Genomic DNA, 18339 nt, shown 5'->3' with positions numbered 1-18339 from the left:
CTTCTTGACTACACAAGCGTTTTGTCGAGGAATCACAAACAGTGGGACGGAGATGTTTGTGACTTCTTTATCTTGCCTATCGGAGAACTCTCACGATCTCAAGCCAATCAATAGATTGTACTCGTACGATAGAAGATGCAAGATCATATCACACAACTACAGTAAAAGTAGTATCGGTATGGCTTCACAATCCCAATGAAGTCTTTAAGTCGTTACCTGGTTTTAGAGAAGAAAACCGAAGGTTAAAGGAGAATCGACTCTAGCGAGCGCACTAGTATCACACAGACGTGTGGGGATTAGTTTTGCACAATGCTAGATGTCTCCTTTATATAGCCTTCAAATCATGGTTTTTCCTTAGTTATAAAGCAATCCATATTCACCGTTAGATGGAAACCTGATTTAGATTCAAGCTAATATTTCTCAACCCTTAGATCGAAAACTTAGCTTGTCACACACACTTGGGTAGACGTTTACTGGGTTTGTGAAAACCATGCCCAAACGTGTACGTGTATGTTGGTTCAACATAGTAACCAAAAAGGTTAACCATATGAGCAATTCATATTAACCTAGTTCTTCTTCACCATAACTAGTTCAATTGACTCAAATGAACTAGTTAGAGAGTTGTTCAATTGCTATGAGATCGTATGTAAATACACAAGACACAATTGAAACAAAGATGATTCAATTCGATTGAATCGGCTCATGAACTTTATAGTCACGGTTTGCATAAAGAATTCCTTAGTAATTTAAGTTTCATGTTCAGAGCACATCTTTAGATCATAAACACTTAAGCTCACAAACAAGTTCGCGGACTTAAGGCAACCGGCAGAGTTTTCCAAACTCAGCAGAAAATCTCGGCAAAGAGACTTCCACCAGTTCGGACTAGGTTCGCGGACTGAGTTCGCGGACTTGAACTTCACAAACGAATTTGGAATCCCAGCAGAAATTCTCGGTACAAGAGCTTCTGATAGTTCGCGGACTGAGTTCGCAAACTGGGTTCGCATACTTGGCAAAGCCAATTCCTCCGGTTTCTCTCAATCAACAAAGTTCGAAAACTTCGGATTAAGGAATACATGGTTATGTAATTCCAATCATTGAGACATTCTCAGAGTACGTTATATAGCCGTTACTCACAGACCGTTTCACGTCAGAGCAATTCTCAAAGTAATTGAAACTTTTCATGACTTTCGTCACTAGGTGAAGATAAACTTGATCAAAGCGAAACGCTTTACCAACACACGATTTCGAGAAAAAGATAAGTAGTGAATACTCAGCTCGAAATGTCAAATGTGTATGATTCAGTCTATATAGCATACGACTTTTTGTCTCATAAGAAGTAGGAGATAGAATAGATAGACTTTTGAGTGATAGATAAGTTCAAGTTTCCACATACCTTTTTGTTGATGAAGTTCCACGGTTCCTTGAGTAGATCTTCGTCGTTGTATGATGAATCGCCATGAAGTCCTTGAGCTCAACTACACTTTTCTATCCTAGTCCGAGACTTAGCTATAATAGACTAGAAATCAAGACTCATAGTTTTGATCACTAACATTGACAAACATGCTTGATATAGCAACGCATGCGAGGTCGACCGAGCTATGCTCTAACAGTTTTACCAAGAACACAAACAAGTCGTGAGCGGTTATACTAAATCATACATATTGGATGTTCACAAGATATACAATGAATAACAATCCCAATAACGCCTAGCGATTTCCTTTTCGATTCATAAACAAGTTTATGAACTTACTTCCTTAAAACACATGTAAAAACATCGTTTCCTAGGATGAAATCCTCACGTCATACCCATACATAATCACGATAGCGTTTAAACAATTATGTAGATGTCTTATCTACAAAGTTTAATGGTTAAGAAATAAACTTCATATTGTATTCCTTAATACTATGTCTATCTAGAGTGTTCATGCTTCGCAGTTTCGTTTTCAATATGCACGACTTGAAAGATACGTTAGGGAATGAAACAGTTCAAGTCAAAACTTAACATACCAATGTTTGGTGGGTTCAACCGAGCTATGCTCTAACAATCTCCCCCTTTGTCAATTTTAGTGACAAAACTCTTACAATCATATGGATAAACAAATTACAAGAATTCATTACACATACGCTTAATTCCCGAATTCAACAGCACAATAACCTGCATTCATTCAATCCTTAAATGTCGTTGTTGACATTATAATAACAAAGCTAATACTCCCCTTAAAGGAGAGATAGGTAGATTTCATCAATCCGCACGTCTTTGTTATACCAATTAATATGATATGCTACTCCCCCTTAGTCTATGCTTTCATTCTTTCGTTAGATAAACGTTTAAGCACAAATATTCTTTTCTTTAGTGGTACCAATCAATATAAAATCAATACCAATATCACTTGTTTACTCCATATATTTCTCCTCCTTTTTGTCACAAAATGACAAAGAAACGAAAAAAATAAAGGACAACACGAAAAGAATCTTACAAATCTCAAAATAGACTTGCAAACCTATAGAGTTAAGCACGAGGGTTCTACACACCATTTTTGATAACCGATATCAAAACCGAAACTACAAAGTAATTTGTTTGATATGTTATCAAGGAAACAATTGCACGAAGCAATTTTCCCAATTTAGTTTAGCAAACCAAAAATCAACTAAGCAACTTAGTCCCTTTGCTAAACCGATTGTACAAATACAGTCGCTTCATTTGATAAGACCAAAATAAAGGTAACTCTATTTTTCTCATCAGGTTCTAATTATCCATATAACTTAGACCTTTAAATTTTAAACAAGACAAGTACTAGGTTAGTTAACTAGCATTTCTTGTTAAGGCATTCGATTAGACTTGAATAACCGAAACCTCCACTTTGATAAGTTTAACTAAGATAAACTTGGCTTCTCTTATCCGGAATCGAATTGGACTAAACAATCCATCCCGTAAACCTTTTCTTTCGTTAAGACATAAATAATTCATACAAACCAAAAATCAACTTGCAAAATTATTCACCTCGACCGGAAGCAATTGAATCAACATAAGCATTAAAACACCGCAATTGCACCGAAATTTTGTAAGCCTAAACAATTGATATCACACAATACAGCAAGATAACAATAGTTTTTCTTAACTAGAACCAATTGGATCACACACACATCCATACACACATCATGGAATAAAACATCAATTGTACTGAAATTTTGTTTAGCAAAGGCAAAATATATATGAAATAAAATCAGGCTTTTCTTAAACAAGAAAACAATTAACTAACAACATTGTTACCTCAAATTTCGCATCCACTTCTCCAATATGTTTGCATCTTCTTCCAGGGAGAATTGATTATCAAAATATCATTATGTTGTCATCCTTATACAAAACAAAAGAATAATAACAACCAACCTTTACCAGAGAAAGGTTGAAAATCGGTTTTAACAATTGCAAGCAAAAGTTGAAACCGTCGAAACACATATGCTTTTATGCTAAACCAAAACCGATTCAACATATTGTGACTTTTTCACATGTTGTTTCTACAAGAACCCCTCATGATCCTTTGATAAAGCCTACCAACATGGGCTAGAACTTAATCCTGCTAAATCAAAAAGTCATCCAAACTCTAAGGGTTCATAACATTATGAGATCGAATATCAAGGTAATAAAACCAAAATCAAACATCCCATAAACATCCATAGCAATATTAAAGCATTCAAGCACAGGCTATGTAAATCAAAACCATCACAAGAAAAATCAAATAATTTTATTCATAATAGTTTTATTCATAATAGACCTAATACAATCATTGAAAGAAATCAAAAATTGATGTTTTATTTTCCTTTGCAACTCAGTCCTTCATATCAGTGTTAAATGAAGGTGGATTATTACTTTCAGACTTCATCTTGTGAATTTCTTCATGTAGAAAACCTTGTTGCTTGACCAGAATTTCTTGCAGGTGAGAAATTTCTTGCAGGTGAGAAATAATGATCGAAAATCTCTTTGGAAAATCTCAACTAGTAAATGCACATTACTAATTCTCATTTTCCTAAAATAAAATTAACAACCTTAATTAAAAGATTCTTAACTTATTTATATTTCGATTCTGGGATTTTCTTCCTGTAGCTATTAAGGAACAACTTTGGACAATAAAAGAGAAACATTATTATACGTGTTCAAAGTATGTCGACATCCTTACTTCGTAAGTCCTCTTTCATACTTACAACCTTGAAACCGATTTTCCACACTTCCAAACAATTTTAGAATTGGTTCATCTGACTTTCAAGAACGATGTGATTGATCGAGAACACTCAATCACAAATCATAGGTTTAACGGTTCTACCAAAACAAGTTTCAGTTCTACCTCCATGTGAGTACTGTGCATAGTCACACTAGGTTTCCAAAATTCGGTTGACTAGGTACTAGGATCTGTTCCCCACATATATATGGTATCTAACTTATATGTGTTGAACATGTCCATAGGATTGGTTCCCCTTTGCCTAAAAACGTGTTGCACATGTCCATAGGATCGGTTCCCCTTTCTGCTACAAACTTGCTGCACCTCATACAAGGATCGATTCTCCTTTGTGATGTGTTGCACCTCTTTATAGGATCGGTTCCCCTTTACCCAGATTCGGTTTAACAAATCAAAAACTCGGTCATACCATCTCAGATGATTACGTAAGATCGGTTTCACCAATAAAAGTCATTCCAATACATAAGTCAGGCCTTTGTGAATAGTTTTACCAAGAACACAAACAATTCGTGAGCGGTTATACTAAATCACACATATTGGATGTTCACAAGATATGTAATGAATAACAATCTCAATAACGCCTGGCGATTTCCTTTTCGATTGATAAACAAGTTTATGAACTTACTTCCTTAATACACATGTAAAAACATTGTTTCCTAGGATGAAATCAAGATAGAATTTAAACGATTATGTCGATGTATTATCTACAAAGTTTAATGGTTAAGCAATAAACTTCATATTGTATTCCTTAATACTATGTCTATCTAGAGTGTTCATGCTTCACAGTTTCGTTTTCAATATGCACGGCTTGAAAGATACGTTAGGGAATGAAACAGTTCAAGTAAAATATCACTAACCTCAAGAGGAAGGATGTCGTTGTAGCTTCTTACTTCTTCACTTCTTCAAGTCTTCGCAATACTTGTAATGTCTCATATCCTAATACTTTCAAGCTAACCTATACGAAGTTGACTCTAGTACATAATCAAGCGACTCTTAAAATGAGTTTTGATTCACTAAAATATGACAACCAAACTTGACATACCAACGCTTGGTGGGTTCAACCGAGCTATGCTCTAACAGAATCACTTATTATGCAGATGTGGCTGAAGCCTTTACTAATACTCCACTGTATTGCTTCAAAGACTGCTAAACTTTCTGCTTCATCCACACTGCCAGTATGACCGCTCAACTGCAAATTTAATAAGAGCCATAAGATTATCAGCATCATTATGAGTAGCTTTAGTAAATATGAGACAATCATCAGCAAATAGCAAATGTGAAATGCTAGGGGGTTCATGTGTCACTTTAAAGCCATGAATTAGTTGAGAATTCTCTGCATTCAATAAATATCTAAAAAAGCCTTCATACACAGAATAAAAAGATAACGAGACAAAGGGTCTCCTTGTCTAAGACCTCTAGTAGGTTTGAAAGAAGGACAAGGGGAACCGTTTAAAAGAATAGAGATGACTTGTATAGTGTATAACTGCGGGCTATAAAGCTAGTCTATCAAACCGTATACAAATAGCGAAGCCACTGTAACTGATTATCTAAGCATGTTTTTCTGAACGAGTGAAACAAATTCTGTTTATCTCTGTCTCTCAAAAACCTTTTCTTTCATCTCACTTAAACGAATCTCAATGTATCAATAATCATCCAATGGATGAGTGGATGGAGAAACCTTATTTCCTTTGGCAATTACAGTGGTTGTTTACTATTTGTTTGTTAATTTTGCTTTCTTCTTTTTGGGTCTTTGATTTCTGCTCATGGCTAACTAATTTTTTTTACCGTGTTTGCAATTTCTTATGTCTTTCATCCGAGATTAACCAGTCGTGGTTTCCTCCAAAAGCAGTGTATAATCATAGTCTGTAGCAGTTGTGCTTCATCTAAGCAGTCTTGTCATATCACCAAGAGTCCTTCAGGATCATTCAAATTAAGTCTATCTAATTAGTGTGTTTTTTGTCTATATCTCAATACTCGCAAAAGAAGTCCAGGTCTTCAGTAAGCTGTGATCTCATCTGTGTCATTTGGTATTCTTCTCTCTGATTCACATCATGTTCTGATTCATTGCAAACTTCTTCTCTTTCCTACTAAATAATGGTAACTGTCGCCCCAGTAATCAATGCTCTTTCAGAAATCAAGTCCTTCAGGTTATCGAATTCAATATTTTCAAACTCAATTATGTGCGTGACAATAGCTGGCACCGTAACGGTAGTTCTTATTTTAAGCAATTCCCCCCGGATACGACTCTTCATATTTCCCATCCGGTAACGAAACCTAAGTATATGCATAATCCAGTGTCTTTTCTCCTTCTTAGGAATGAAAATTGATTCCCTGATACTATCTTTGGTATGTCATTGATTAGGCTCAAGGATATAAACCCTTACTCAATTCGCACAACCAGTGTGCATCAATTTTTACCTAATCAAATCCCTTCACTATTTTTCTCTCATGGCTTCAAACAACAATGAGAATGTCTCCAACATAATAGCAAGAATGAGGTCTGCCAAAATTGGAACTATCTCTCAAGGAGGATTGAGTAGGATCGTTACATCCTCTCAAACTGTCGATTCTGCAGCAGAGGACTGGTCTGCAAGTTTACTAGGAAAACTCATGTCAACAGCACCATTAGATTTCACAGTATTCAAAAATGAAGTCAACAGGATGTGGAGAAGACACAAGCCAATTCAAATTAACTCTATGGGTTTCAACTTGTTTGTTCTCAAACCTAATTCTGAAGAAGGTTGTGAAGCTATAATCAAAAGTGGACCCTGGTCTGTTCCTGGTTATATGCTAGTTGTACAAAGGTACAACAATAAGATTGAGTTAAATGACCACAAGTTCATCTCTCAAATCTGGTGCATTCAACTAAGGAACCTACTTTTAGAACACCTCAATATTCAAGTGGTGGATGATATATGCAAAGATATTGGGAAGAAGGTGAAGGTGGTACCAGAAAATTGTCATCCTAGTGGCACCAAATTAATAACTATTTGGGTTGAAGTTGATCTTGAAAATCCTTTGAAAAGAGGAGGATGGATCTTCACTGCTAAAACTAATAAGATGCATTGGGAAAGATATCACTTTGAGAAACAACCTTACAAGATTTGCAAGAAGTGTTTCGTAGTTGACCATGATGATTCGGCCTATGAAGCTATTGCTAAGAACTTACAAGTAGTCGCTTATGATCCAGAGGAGTTTTGGAATTGGTGTCAAAATGATCCAGACGGATTCGCACTTCTGGCTTCCCTTGAAGAACAAGATCGGCGCCTTAATCAAAATAAACCTAATGTACTAGAAATTGGTTCTTCTAGCGAAACGGAAGAGTCTAGCAACATAAATAGAATGAGAGGCTCTGAAACCGATCCTGACTTCGTTCATCAACCTAATCAAATCCACATCAATCCCATCTTTCAACCTTCTAATTCTTCTTCTAATCTGGCCATTAAGATGAATTAACACTGATCAACCTAATACTTCTGAAAGACAAACGGTCAGAGGGTGATATTGAAATGGAAGACAGAGCTATAGAAATACGTGCTTTTAGAGATCTCATTAATGGAAGACATAGAATTGATACAACCACGGTAAGTCCTATAACTTCCAATTCTATTTTTCGATTTAGGGTCTCAAACAATTATTATTATTCAGTTAATATCTTGTTTTCATATTTGATTTTGAGATTTAGGACTTTTAATTGTCTATTAAAATTTTGATTTTTCAATTTTCCATTCACCTCCGATTTCCACAAAACCCCAATTTATGTGTAATCATTGCTTTATAAGTTCCAATTTCACTAGAAATTTCGTGTCTCTTAGTAATTTTGTGGTCTGTCATATTTATTTGAGCATAGCTCGGTTGAACCCACCAAGCATTGGTATGTCAAGTTTGGTTGTCATATTTTAGTAAATCAAAACTCATTTAAAGAGTCGCTTTGATTATATACTAGAGTCAACTTTGTATAGGTTAGCTTGAAAGTGTTAGGATATGAGACTTACAAGTATTACATGAAAACTTGAAGAATGTGAAGAAGTATGGAGCTACAACAACAACATCATCCTTCCTCTTCAAGTTAGTAATATTTGACTTGAATTGTTTCTTTCCCTAACGTATCTTTCAAGTCTTGCATATTCAAAACATAACTGCGAAGCTGTGTATGAAACTCTAGTTAGACATAATATTAATGAATACAATACGAGGTTTATCTCTTAACCATTAAACTTTGTATATAAGACATCGAAATGATCATATGAATGCTATTGTGATTATGTAAGGGTATGATTGAAGATTTCATCCTAGGAAACAATGTTTTACATTCGTTTAAAGGAAGTAAGTTCATAAACTCGTTTTGTGAATCGAAAGGGAAATCGCTAGGCTTATTGGTATTGTTATTCATTGCAAATCTATTTTGAATTACCAATATGTGTCTAGTATAACCGCTCAGAAACTTGTTTATGTATCTTGGTAAAACTATTCACAAGGCCTGACTTATGTATTGGTATGAATTTTATTAGTGAAACCGATCTTAAGTAATCACTCAAGATGGTATGATCGATGCCTTGTAAATAACAACTTTTATCTAGTCATTGGGGAACTGATCCTAGTAAGAGGTGCAACAAATTTGCAAGAGGGAATCAATCCTTGTAAGAGGTGCAACACGTTTTTAGTAGATGGGGGAACCGATCCTATGAACATGTGCAACAAGTTTGTAGTTTTGGGGGAACTGATCCTAAGGACATGTGCAACCGAATACAAGTAGTTACCATAAGTTGTGGAGAACCGATCCTAGTACCTAGTCAACCGAATTTTGGTAACTAGCGTGACTATGCACAATACTCACATGGAGGTAGAACCGAACTTGTTTTGGTAGAACCTTGAAACCCATAATTGGTGATTTGATAGGATAATCAATCACATAGTTCTTGGAATTCAGACAAACCAATTCTAAACTTGTTTGGAAGTGTGGCAAATCGTTTCCAAGATTGTAAATATGGAAAAGGACTTGCAAAGTAAAGATGTCGACATACTTTGAACATGTGCAGTAACTCTTATCATTAATTGTTGAAAGATATTCCTTAATAGCTAAAGGAGAATCCCAGGATCGAAATAAATTGAGAATCTTTTAATTAAGGTTTCTTAGTTTTTATATGCTATTTAATCTCCAGTAATTAAATGCATATCTTTAGAAAATAATAATTAGTAATGTGCATTTACTGATTATAGATTTTTTTATTGGGATTTCGGTCACTATTTGGACAGTGCATTTCCAGGAATTATGAAAACCGATGTTGTGTTTATTGCATATCTTTGAGAATATTCGATTTTGGAAATTCCTTGGTGTCCAAACTTCCTTGTCTATAAATATTGAAGTTTGTGTTTCTAGTAAACTAATCCTCATAGCCAACAAAACTACCTAGTTGTGTTGTTACTGGTGGAACCGCCTATTCGGAGAGGAAAGTAACCTAATTAGGAGAAATCTCTTACAGCCGCTCAGTTTAAAGACTTCTTTGGGATTGAGAAGCTCTATTAGTACCGTTAGTGGGAAACTAAATAATTGCGGTTTATTATTAGTTTTTGATTGATTTGATTGACTAACGGCTGTTGAACTTTGATTGCACCTAATTTGTTTATGCTTGAGAATCTTCTCTTCTGATATAAGATTCACTCAAACTAGATCGACGTTTCGACGGGGATCTTTAGACTGTTTGTAGATCTAAAGACGTCTTGTGATAATCCAACATTATCAGACTCCTTTCTGTGTGTGATTGATCACAATAGATTCAAGTTGATTGTGTGCAGGTGCTGATTGAAGATTAAAGAAGATTTGAAGACAATAAGACTTTTTGGGTTCATAATCTTTTGTGTGCACAATACTTGTTTCGGCTGGAAATGGATCCAACTATAATCGGTCTATCTTTGTGATAGATTGGATTGATTAGTTGAGTAGATCGACATCAATAAAATTATTTGTGATTAATAGTATTGACTGCATAGTCTAACAATTACTTCGGTAGTTGTTGAGAGATTGGTCTAAGGACCCGACAAAGGAGTTTATTGGTTAAACGGAAGAGCCTTTGTCAGACTCATATCACGTTGTTTGAAAAGAATTGTTACCGAACAGATTTTTTTTTCCTTTACTGTTTGGAATACGAACCAAAGGAATTTTTCCAAGTGCGTGACTTATTAACAAGTTGGAGGCGAAGGGATACTGAGGAAACTAGGTGAACTATAGGTTTAGTTGCTTGGTCTCAACTATACGAAGTTGGTTTGATTTTGTATAGCGGCTTAATTCTGAGAGTATTCAATTCTGGACTAGGTCCCGGGGTTTTTCTGCATTTGCGGTTTCCTCGTTAACAAAATCCTATTGTGTCTTTTACTTTTCTGTTTCCGTAATTATAATTGTTTTATTATAATTAGAAGTAAAATACACAAACATTAATTCCTATTTTACTTGATAGATAATCCCTAGAGTTTGGTTAAGTCCGAACCTATTATCAAGTAAACATACTTCGTTATTGTGTTGTCTCGATCTTGTATCCATAGTCAATCACACAAGTTATCTTGTTGTCGTATTGTCTCGATCTCGTATCCGCAGACGATCACACGAAGTGTGAACCAATTACTTGTATTGTCTCGACTTAGTCTATAGACAATCACTTTCGGAGAAAGGACTTATAGGTGCAAAACTTATAGATTGAGGTATATTTGGGTACCCTCGTCTTTTCAATTGGTATAAAAGAAGGCAAACATGAAAAGATTTAACAATTTGTGTTTGGTGCGATCCAACCTATAAGAATTGAATCCCATGAGAGATTCGGTTAACATTCTAAAGATTTTAAGTTATCTTCAAAAAGACACTGAAGAGTATTATTCTGCTCTTGTCAGGATGTTAGATAAACACGTTAAACAAAACCAGTCATTTATTAACGAGATTAGTAGTGTCATGATTGATAGAGGACTGGTCAAAAACGTAGATAACCCTACTAAAGGAGAATCTCAAAAATGTTCAAAATCAACATCCAGACATCTAGAACTGACCAGAAATTTTTTCAAAAAGGGATGGAAATGTTTAACTCAGAAAATTTGCCTTGCAAAACATCTGATTAAACTTGTCATGGGATTATATAAAGACCTAACAAGATATCGTAAATCTGGTGAACAATGTCTAGGATCTTTTGCACTCAAAAAAACTTCACCTTTCCAATGGTTTCTAGATAGTGGATGTAGCATACACATGACCGGTGATCTTTCATGGTTCACAAAGACTGAAGACTACAAGGGAGGATCAGTAACATTTGGAGATGGGAGTAGTTGTCTAATCAGCAAGAAAGGTACTATCAAGCTTTCAGGTATTCCCAAAATTCATGATGTTGTTTATGTTAAAGGAATGAAAGCAAATCTTCTTTCAGTGAGTCAAATTTGTGATAAAGGTCATAAAGTCATCTTCAATATGAAAGGTTGTGATGTTGAAGACAAGTCCGGAAAAATTATTTTTCAAGGACGAAGAAGTATGAACAACTGTTATCTACTCGATATACAGTCAAATTTACATTGTAACCTGACTAAGGTTGATTCAACCCATTTATGGCATGAACGTTTTGGTCATGTTAACTTCCTTATGCTTGGTAAGCTCATTAACTGTGAACTTGTCAGAGGTGTTCCAAAGATAAATACTAAAGTAGAAGGTGTATGTGGTGCTTGTCAAAAAGGTAAGCAAGGAAAAATTCCCCACAAACTTTCTAGAGATATAGCCACTCGTGCTCCTCTCGATCTAATTCATATGGATCTGTTTGGTCCAATTCAACAAGCTACTATTGGAGGAAAGAAATATGCTTTAGTAATGGTAGATGACTAAACACGTTTCACATGGGTTGCCTTCTTGAAACACAAGAATGATACTCTTGAGGAGTTCAAAATCATTGTGAGTAGAATTCAAAATGAGCTAGGTCGCAAACTCAAAAGAATAATAAGCGATCGTGGTACAAAATTCAAGGATGCAAAAGTATATGAATACTGCAATGAACTTGGAATTAGTAATCAATTGTCTGCCCATATTACACCTCAAGCAAATGGTGTAGCTGAGAGAAAGAATAAAAATATTCAAGAAATGGCAAGAGCAATGCTTCACAATAAAAACCTAGCATTAACCTTCTGGGGGGGAAACTGTTTTTACAGCATGTTACCTTATAAATAGGGTCTATTTAATATCTAAAACTCTTAATACTCCTTATGAGTTATGGTATGGAAGAAAACCCAATCTAAGTTATTTATGGGTTTTCGGAAGCAAATGTTATATTCCCAAAGACAGAGAACATAGAGGAAAGTTTGATTGCAAAAGTGATGAAGGAATCTTCCTAGGATATGCTTCTGATAGTCGTGTTTTCCGGGTATATAACCTGAGGACAAAAGTCATGATGGAATCAATTAACGTGGTTATTGATGACATTAGCGATTTCAGTCAAGACAATCATATTTCAGAACTACCTCCCTCTGAAACTGTTATCAAAGAAAAACAGACTGAAAAAGAACCATCAATCGTTCCTCTAGTTAGTGACACTGATGATAAAGATGATAATGAAAGTATTGTTGAACAACCCAATGATACCGAAAATATTGTCCGAAAACCTGCTAAGTGGGCACATCAAAGACATTCGTCTGAAGATATCATTGGAGATTCCAATGCTAGAGTTATGACTCGAAGAGAACTTCAAAATGTCTGTCACTACACATGCTTTCTATCTTCAATAGAACCGAAAAATATTGAATAAGCTCTTAGTGAACCTGCCTGGGTAAACTCAATGCATGAAGAACTTAATCAGTTTAAAAGACAAGAAGTATGGGAGCTTGTGCCTAAGCCAACATGAGTAAACATTGTCGGAACAAAGTGGATCCACAAGAACAAGTCAGACGAATTCAGAACAATTGTCAGAAACAAAGCCAGACTCGTTGCTCAAGTATATTCTCAAATTGAAGGTGAAAAGGAGAGGGTACCCAAATATACCTCAAGCTAAAACTTTTCCTACCTATAAGTCCTTTCTCCGAAAGTGATTGTCTATGGACTGAGTCGAAACAATGCAACTAATCGGTCCACACTTCGTGTGATCGTCTATGGATACGAGATCGAGACAATACAACAACGAAGTATGTTTACTTGATAAGAGGTTCAGACTTAATCAAACACAATAGGATTACTATCAAGTAAATAGGAATTAACGTTTGTGTAATTTACTTTAATTATTATAAATCAATTATAATGAGGAAAATAAAAGTAAATGACACAGCAAGATTTTGTTAACGAGGAAACCGCAAATGAAGAAAAACCCCGGGACCTTGTACAGAATTGAATACTCTCAGGATTAAGCCGCTACACAAAATTAAACCAACTTCGTATAGTTGAGACCAAGCAACTAAACCTATAGTTCACCTAGTTCCGTCTGTATTCCCACGCCTCCAACTTATGAATAAGTCACGTACTTGGAAAAATTCCTTTGGTTCGTATTCCAAACAGTAAAAGAATAACAAATCTGTTTGATAGCAACTCTCTTCAACCAAATGATGTGAGTTCGACAAAGGATCTTCTGTTTATCTCAATAAACTCCTTCTTCAGGTTCTTAGATCTATCTTATGTTCAACTACCAAAGGTAATTTTTCAGATTTTGCAATCAATACTTTTAATCACAAAGAATTGTATTGATGCCGATCTACACAACTAATCAATCCAATCTACCACAAGGATAGACCGATTATAATTGGATCTTATTATACCGAAACAAGTATTGTGCACACCAAAGATTATGAACCCCAAATCAGAAATCTTCAATATCTTCTTTGTATTCAAATCTTCTTAGATATTCAATAAACACCTGCACACAACAACTTGAATCTCTTGTAATCAATCACGCACAGAACGGAGTCTGTTAACAATGGATTATCACAAGATCGTCTTTAGAACAAAAAAAATCTGAATATACCTGTCGAAACTTCGATCTAGTTTGAGTGAATCTTATATCATAAGTGAAGATTCTCAAGCATAAACAAACTAGGTGCAATCAAAGTTCAACCACCTTTAGTCAATCAAATCAATCGAAAACACAAGATAAATCGCAATTATCTAGTTTCCCACCAACGGTACTAATAGAGCTTCTCAATCCCAAAGAAGACTTTAAACTGAGCGTCCGTAAGAGATTTTGCCTAATTAGGTTACTCTCCTCTCCGAATAGGCGGCTACACCAGTAACAACACAACCGAGGAAATTTGCTGTCACGAAGGATTAGTTTGCTAGAAATGCAAACTTCAAGTATTCATAGACAAGGAAGTTTAGACACCAAGGAACTTCCAAAACCGAAAATATTCTCAAGATATGCAATATATTCCAAATTCGGTTTCCATAATTCCTGGAAATGCTATGTCCAAAATATTGACCGAAAATCTCTTTGGAAAATCTTTAACTAGTAAATGCACATTACTAATTCTCGTTTTCCTAAAATAAAATTTGAAACCTTAAATAAAAGATTCTTAACTTATTTATCTTTCGATCATGGGATTTTCTTCCTGTAGCTATTAAGGAACAACTTTGAACAATAAAAGATAAACATTACTGTACGTGTTCAAAGTATGTCGACATCCTTACTTTGTAAGTCCTCTTTCGTACTTACAACCTTGAAACCGATTTTCCACACTTCCAAACAAGTTTAGAATTGGTCCATCTGACTTTGAAGAACTATGTGATTGATCAAGAACACTCAATCACAAATCATGGGTTTAACGGTTCTACCAAAACAAGTTCCGGTTCTACCTTCATGTGAGTACTGTGCATAATCACACTAGCCTTCCAAAATTCGGTTGACTAGGTACTAGGATCGGTTCCCCACATATATATGGTATCTAACTTATATGTGTTGGACATGTCCATAGGATCGGTTCCCCTTTGCCTAAAAACGTGTTGCACATATCCATTGTATCGGTTCCCCTTTCTGCTAAAAACTTGTTGCACCTCATACAAGGATCGATTCCCCTTTGTGATGTGTTGAACCTCTTACTAGGATCGGTTCCCCTTTACCCAGATTTGGTCATACACAAATCACAAAATCGATCATACCATCTCAGGTGATTACTTAAGATCGGTTTCACTAATAAAAGTCATACCAATACTTATGTCGGGCCTTTGTGAATAGTTTTACCAAGAACACAAACAAGTCATGAGCGGTTATACTAAATCACACATATTTTTTGTTCACAAGATATGCAACGAATAACAATACCAATAAAGTTAGGCGATTTCCTTTTCGATTCATAAACAAGTTTATAAACTTACTTCCTTAAAACACATGTAAAACATTGTTTCCTAGGATGAAATCCTCACCTCATACCCATACATAATCACAATAGCATTTAAACGATTATGTCGATGTATTATCTACAAAGTTTAATGGTTAAGCAATAAACCTCGTATTGTATTCCTTAATACTATGTCTATCTAGAGTGTTCATGCTTCGCAGTTTTGTTTTCAATATGCACGACTTGGAAGATACGTTAGGGAATGAAACAGTTAAAGTCAAATATCACTAACCTCAAGTGGAAGGATGATGTTGTCGTTGTAGCTTCTTACTTCTTCAAGTCTTCGCAATACTTGTAATGTCTCATATCCTAATACTTTCAAGCTAACATATACAAAGTTGACTCTAGTACATAATAAAGCGACTCTTAAAATGAGTTTTGATTCACTAAAATATGACAACCAAACTTGACATACCAACGCTTGGTGGGTTCAACCGGGAAATGCTCTAACAATCTCCCCCTTTGTCAATATTAGTAATAAAAATCTTACAATCATATGGATAAACAAATTACAAGAATTCATTACACATACGCTTGATTCCCGAATTCAACAACACAATAACCTGTATACATTCATTCCTTAAATATCGCTGTTGACATTATAATAACAAAGCTAATACTCACCCTAAAGGTAAGATAGGTAGATTTTATCAATCTGCACGTCTTTGTTATTCCCTTGATAATGATATGTTACTCCCCCTTATTTTATGCTTTCACTCTTTCGTTAGATAAACGTTTAAGCACCAATGTTCTTTTCCTTAGTGATACCAATCAATATAAAATCAATGCCAGTATCACTTGTTTACTCAATATATTTCTCCCCCTTTGTCACAAAATGACAAAGAAACGTAAAAATAAAGGACAAACCAGAAAGAATCTTAGAAATCTAAAAATAGACTTGCAACCTATAGAGTTAAGCACGAGGGTTCCACACACCATTTCTGATAACCAATATGAAAACCGAAACTACAAAGTAATTTGTTTTGATATGTTATAAAGGAAAAAATTGCCCGAAGCAATTTTCCCTAATAGTTTAGCAAACCAAAAACGAACTAAGCACCTTAGTTCCTTTGCTAAACCGCTTGTACAAATACAACCGCTTCGTTCGATAAGACCAAAATAAAGATGAAAAAACGGGGGTGTAACAACACCACCCAATATTTCGCTTAGCAATATGTATGGACAAACTCGAATATACTTTTAAGAAAATCAAAAGGACTCAATCAATTAAAAGTATATCGACGAGTTTATATCTCTCTCTTGATTTGATTTCCTCAAACAGAAACTACGGGTACTAATCCAACACAAGGAACAACTTGGATGGTACCAAAGACCAATATCCAAGTGTCAATCAATATCAATCAACAACCGTTAGGTCGGATTCTCCAATTGATTGATCTAACACACAACCTGTATTATTTCAATTATAAAGATAAAACAATATAATGCGGAAATTGAAATAACACAGACACCAGAAATTTTGTTAACGAGGAAACCGAAAATGCAGAAAAACCCCGGGACCTAGTCCAGATTGAACACACACTGTATTAATCCGCTACAGACACTAGCCTACTCCAAGCTAACTTCGGACTGGACTGTAGTTGAACCCCAATCAGTCTCCCACTGATCCAAGGTACAGTTATACTCGCTGCGCCTCTGATCCCAGCAGGATACTGCGCACTTGATTCCCTTAGCTGATCTCACCCACAACTAAGAGTTGCTACGACCCAAAATCGCAGGCTTTGACAATAAACAAATCTGTCTCACACAAACAAGTCTATCAAAGGATCAATCTGTCTCCCACAGAAAAACCCTAAAGTTTTTGTTCCGTATTTTGATAATAATCAAGGTGAACAGGAACCAATTGATAATTCGGTCTTATATTCCCGAAGAACAGCCTAGATTAATCAATCACCCCACAACAATCTTAATCGTATGGTAGCGAAACAAGATGTTATGGAATCACAAACAATGAGACGAAGATGTTTGTGAATACTTTTTATATCTTGCCTATCGGAGATATCAAATCTCAAGCCAATCAATCTGATTGTACTCGTACGATCGAAGATGCAAGATCAGATCACACAACTACGATAAAAGTAGTATCGGTCTGGCTTCACAATCCCAATGAAGTTATTAAGTCGTTAACCTGGTTTTAGAAGAAGAAAACCAAAGGTTAAAGGAGAACCGACTCTAGTACGCAAACTAGTATCACACGTAAGGTGTGGGGATTAGTTTTGCATAATAATAAATGTCTCCTTTATATAGTCTTTCAAATTAGGGTTTTGCCTTGGTAGCAAAGCAATCAATATTCACCGTTAGATGAAAACCTGATTTAGATTCAAGCTAATATTTCTCAACCGTTAGATCGAAAACTTAGCTTGTTATACACAAATGAACTGCACGCTTCTAGGTTTGTTAACTGTACCCAAACGTGTACATTGTTGGTTCAACAATAGTTAACCAAAAGGTTATCCATATGAGCATTTCATATCAACCATGTTCCTTTTCACCATAACTAGTTCAAATGACTCAAATGAACTAGTTAGAGAGTTGTTCAATTGCAAGGAAATCTTATGTAACTACACAAGACACAATTGAAGCAAAGATGATTTGATTCACTTGAATCGGTTCATGAACTTTTATAGCCACGATTTGCAAACTGCATTCCTTAGTATTTTTAAAGTTTAAGTTCAGAAATCATCTTCATATATATAACCTTCTTAAGTTCGCACACTAGGTTCGCGGACTTAAGTAACCGAACAGAGTTTGT

This window comes from Papaver somniferum, chromosome 7, assembly GCF_003573695.1.
Source record: "Papaver somniferum cultivar HN1 chromosome 7, ASM357369v1, whole genome shotgun sequence".
In the NCBI taxonomy this organism is placed as follows: Eukaryota; Viridiplantae; Streptophyta; class Magnoliopsida; order Ranunculales; family Papaveraceae; genus Papaver; species Papaver somniferum.
Note: the sequence above shows the minus strand (reverse complement) of the source record.